General features: G+C 42.0%; 1 pseudogene; it reads right to left on the bottom strand.

Moving 5' to 3' along the window:
- Positions 1 to 413: 413 nt before the first annotated feature.
- On the bottom strand, positions 414 to 1,447 carry LOC138446867 (ADP/ATP translocase 2 pseudogene; annotated as a pseudogene).
- Between the last annotated feature and the right edge of the window lie 3,506 nt (positions 1,448 to 4,953).

The following is a 4,953-nucleotide window of genomic DNA, read 5'->3' as shown; positions in this document are numbered from 1 at the left end:
TTTGCCAGTTATGTGTAACTCAGAGAGAAATATAACAGTTCAAAGACAGTGAAAGTTGTGGAGACCCTATAAAATCAGCTAATTTGGAACGGTGTTTAGGAAACAGATCTGCATTGAAGATACCCAATAATGTTTCTGGGTCATTTCAAAGTCTTTCACATTTTTTTTTTTCTTTTATGGGTAAGAAGAAATAAAGGGGGAAAATTTAAAAACAACAACAACAACACGAAATTTCTTAGGCAGTTTGGCTTATGCCTGTTCTCCTGGAGAAATTATTTTTTTTCCAGGTATTTTTTATTTCTTCAAATTTGTTATTTGCCAGGAGTGACTGAAATAAAAAATTAATTGGGTCCCATTGTCATCATGGAAATGGCTTTACGAGAAAACTGGTCATGTGAATATTATTGCTTCCCATTTTCAACCAGTAAATAGTTGCCATTCATAAATAGACAGCTAACAGTCTGTCAGGAATGCTCAAGATATGTTATATAATACAACATGCCTAGTCAAAGGAGAAAAACTAGGAGATAACTTAGATGAACTTCTTGATTTCATCATACAGGACAAGCACAAAAGCCCCGCCCATGCCTCTGAGAACACTGGACCACGAGCCTTTGAAAAAGGCTTCGGCTCCTTCGTCACGAGTAATCTTCCTCCAGCAATCAAACGTGCCTGTGCACATGATATCAGTTCCTTGGCGCCCTGACTGCATCATCATGCGGCGACGCACAGTGTCGAACAGATAGGAACTCAACCCAGCAACCGCCGTGACTGCGCGGTCAGCCAGCTAATGAAGATAGGAGTGTTCTTGGGATCTGGAAGCATTCCCTTGGCAGTGTCATAGATACCGAAGTATGCAGCTCGGTAGATAATAATACCCTGCACAGACACGTTAAAGCCTTGGTTACAGGCCTCTAATCCCGTCAGATTTGTAGATCTTAACCGTGCAGACACCGAGGCCTCTGAATTCCCTTTCAGCTCCAGCTTTGCCCATGTCGGCTCCTAGACGGGTACGGGCAAAGTCGAGAGGGTACACAAAACACAGGGACGTGGCCCCCGGCGGCACCACCTGATGCCAGATTCCCTGCAAAGTAGCTCCAAAACTGGGTCCTCTTGTCCACAGCACCCAGTAAGATCTGCTTGTATTTATCTTTGAAGGCAAAGTGAGAGCCTGGGTGGGGAAGTATCTGATCACATTGGCCAGGTTACCACGCCAGAAGGACAGGACTCCCTGCTCCTTGGGGACATGAGCCACGCAGTCTATGATGCCCTTGTACTGCTTATCTGCAGTGATTTGCTTGCTGGCATGCTGCCCCTGCATCAGCAGCTTCACCTGCTCGATGGGCGCGACCGTGGTCTTGGAGATGGCCGCCGCCACTCCACCTGCCAGGAAGTCCTTGGCGAAGGACACGGCAGCATCTGTCATCTTGGAAGGAAAGAGTAAGTGGACAACTGAAAGATGGGCGAGGACCCAGCTTGGACTCTGGGGCTCTGGGCTGGAGAAATTATTAATAGCAAGATTTTTATTCTCAAAAATGCCCTGGTTTGGAAGCTAAGATATGTAATTACCCTATTTAAAAATCTCTTTAATTATATTATTATTCCCTTAAGCCCACTTGGTGGAATTCCTTGGTGGTCCAACGGTTAAGATGCTATGCTCTCACTGCCAAGGGCCCAGGTTTGATTCCTTATGGGGGGACTAAGATCCTGCAAGCCCAGGGGAAAAAAAAATCTCTTAAAAAAATACCAGCAGATTCCAATCAACAGGTACTTGATTTATTCACCTGAATAGAAGAGAAGTAAGGCTTCCCTGGTGGCTCAGATGGTAAAGCATCTGCCTGCAATGCGGGAGACCCGGCTCAGGAAAATCCTCTGGAGAAGGAAATGGCACCCAACTCCAGTACTCTTGCCTGGAAAAGCCCATGGGAGGAGGAGCCTGGTGGGCTACAGAATATGGGGTCACAAAGAGTCAGACACTACTGAGAGACTTCACTTTCTTTCTTAAAGCCCACTTAAACAACAAAAGAATATCGTTGAGATAGAGCTACACTGTGAAGGATTAACAACAAGTCAGTATTTTATATCTAAGTGGTTGGAGTTATGGCAATAAGTTAATGATGTGAGTTTTGAAATGGCTAGAGCTTAGAGCAGCCATAGTGCTGTCAGGCTGTCTCTGGACTGGGAACCCTGACTCATTCATCTGGATAGATTCAGTCAGGCGCTGATTCCATTAGGCCTAGGACCTTCTCATTCTGGGTGGTAGTCCAAAGCTTGGACAGCTTCACTTTATAAAACAGTGGGGATTTTGTGCTTTTTCATTTAGCACTCCAAAGTAAAGACCCATAATAATGTTGTTCAGTTCAGTCTCTCAGTCGTATCCAACTTTTTGCGACCCCATGAATCGCAGCACACTAGGCCTCCCTGTCCATCACCAACTCCCGAAGTCCACCCAAACTCATGTCTATTTAGTCGGTGATGCCATCCAGCCATCTCATCCTCTGTCTTCCCCTTCTCCTCCTGCCCCCAATCCCTCACAGCATCAGACTCTTTTCCAGTGAGTCAGCTCTTCACATGAGGTGGCCAAAGTACTGGAGTTTCAGCTTTAGCATCAGTCCTTCCAAAGAACACCCAGGACTGGTCTCCTTTAGGATGGACTGGTTGGATCTCCTTGCAGTCCAAGAGACTCTCAAGAGTCTTCTCCAACACCACAGTTCAAAAGCATCAATTCTTCGGCACTCAACTTTCTTCATAGTCCAACTCTCACTTCCATACATGACCACTGGAAAAACCATAACCTTGACTAGATGGACCTTAGAGAAACTAATACAAGGTATTAGTATCCTATGGCTGTCCTATTCTGAATTCATTATTTCTCAAGCTAGGCAAGCTGAACGCATGTCTGATGGACTAATTTGCTTTAGATTTTGTTCGTTTGTTTTTAAAATATTATGAAATTTTTTCTTGTTTCTACAGACTGACAGTTCTAAGAATCTTTTCTTTCCTCTATTCCCTCTGGTTTACCCTTTGGAGGGGTTTTCAAGTTCTGTCACCTCTGCCTTCTCCTCTGTGGCTTCATGCTGGCAAGCAAACAGCTTAATCACGCTCCCAGAATTTTTAAGAAAGCTCATGAAATAGAATGTGCTTTCCTCTAAGTGTTAGAGGATTTGCTTTTTTTTTTCTTTCTTTTTCAAACTAGGGAGTCACATTGTGAACCATAAAAGGAACTTATTCCCAAAGGGATTAAGGCTAAACTTAGAACCAACTATTTATGAGCTGTCTGTAAATGGAATCACATTTGAATCCGTTCTATGAACAATAGTAAGAATAAATGTAAACATAGCCACTAAAATGTTTGCCATTTGCAGGCTCTAATCAGAATGTCCTTTATACTGAGGGGCAAATGAGGACTCCGCAGGAGGTTTCCGCTCACCATTGGGAAGCCCTCCTTGAAATGTAAGGTCAGAGGGAAAGTCCTAATGTGGAACTGGACAGGAGTGTTCGCCTCAAGTATCAGGGAATTCTAACTGAGCTTCTGACTTGTATGTGGCTAGAATCCCCCTCAGAAATATTTTTGAATCATTGACATTTACAGATCAAGTCATTTTCCAGAGAGGGCAGGCCTCTGAAGTGTGTTCTCAAAGAGAAAGGAAAACAATTCGTGCAGCACCAACCTGGCTGTACTGAACTCACCTTCTCAAACAGGAAGGTTCATGCCCCAACCACTTCGCAAAAGATTTCTCTGAATAGTAATAATTATAACTAACATTTCCCTTGCCCTTTAGGGTTTGCAGAGTGCTTCCCACCCAAGATGTCATTTCAGAAGCTCTCAGCTTGGATCTTAATAATATCACCTTGGAGGGCATGGAAAGACGGGTCAGCAGCCCGTGTCACAAGATGACCATTTCCAGCTACCCTATTCCTAACCTTTGTGCTAGCACGTCCCCAGGGATAAGATGCTCCTGGAAAGAGTTATAAACTGTGGTTGTTATTACTCTTCAGAGTTCTTCCCTTTCAGGTGATTGTCATACATAAGTGCTCATTGAATTATTATATTAGAACCAGTTTCAAAGAGTAAGTGCTAATTAAACTTGAAGCTGTTTTTTAAAATATCACAAAATAGCCAGGGATCTATACTTAATTTGGTTTCACATTCAGATCAATGCTATGATGGGTCAGACTTTCAAGCAAACAATCAGACTACGTGTGTCTCTAAATTCTGAAAATAGTTACTTCATTTAAACATTCAGTGAATATTAAGTACCTATCCCACCATTGCCTCCCATTTTCAGAATATACAAAGATGAATAGAGACTCTGCCCTCCATCAACTTACAGTCTATTAGAGAAGAGAAGATAGGCACACAGCTCAGGCAAAATGTCAAAAGTCTAAAAAGATGAATTAGAATCTACTTCTGAATGAGTATAATTAGAGGAATCCTCAAAAGTTGGGGTTGAATTGGGCCTTGATGAATGGTAGGCTTTCTAAAGATGGATGAGAAAAGATACAGCAAGGGGAGGAAACAGCAAGATGGGACAATATGGGATGTGTATCAATTATGGTGGGAGCACAAATGATGATAAGCCCCTGAATGGACAACATTCTTGTGTAGCTCTGTCAAATATTTCCTGTGCACAGCCAGGAAGAACAATAGTTGCAGATAAAATGAAAACTTAAACCTATACCACTTATTGATATGGAGTCATAGTCACATATATATTAATAGATAAATACTTATTAATGGCTCTAATAATCTATAATTATATATGTACACAACTGACACACATACTTATTTTCATAGTTTTAATTTTCCTCTTTTTTCTTTAGAGAAAAGAAAAATGGTTTTCTTATTATGAGTAATGCCTTTTCTTATATTGTTAAGCAAAAAGGAATAAAACAAACAACCAGATCTTATCACCCAAAATAACCTCTGTCCACATTATATGTATATTCTTA

This window comes from Ovis canadensis, chromosome 10, assembly GCF_042477335.2.
Source record: "Ovis canadensis isolate MfBH-ARS-UI-01 breed Bighorn chromosome 10, ARS-UI_OviCan_v2, whole genome shotgun sequence".
NCBI lineage: Eukaryota > Metazoa > Chordata > Mammalia > Artiodactyla > Bovidae > Ovis > Ovis canadensis.
The sequence above is the reverse complement of the archived record's forward strand: the minus strand, read 5'-3'. Positions and strand labels throughout refer to the sequence as shown.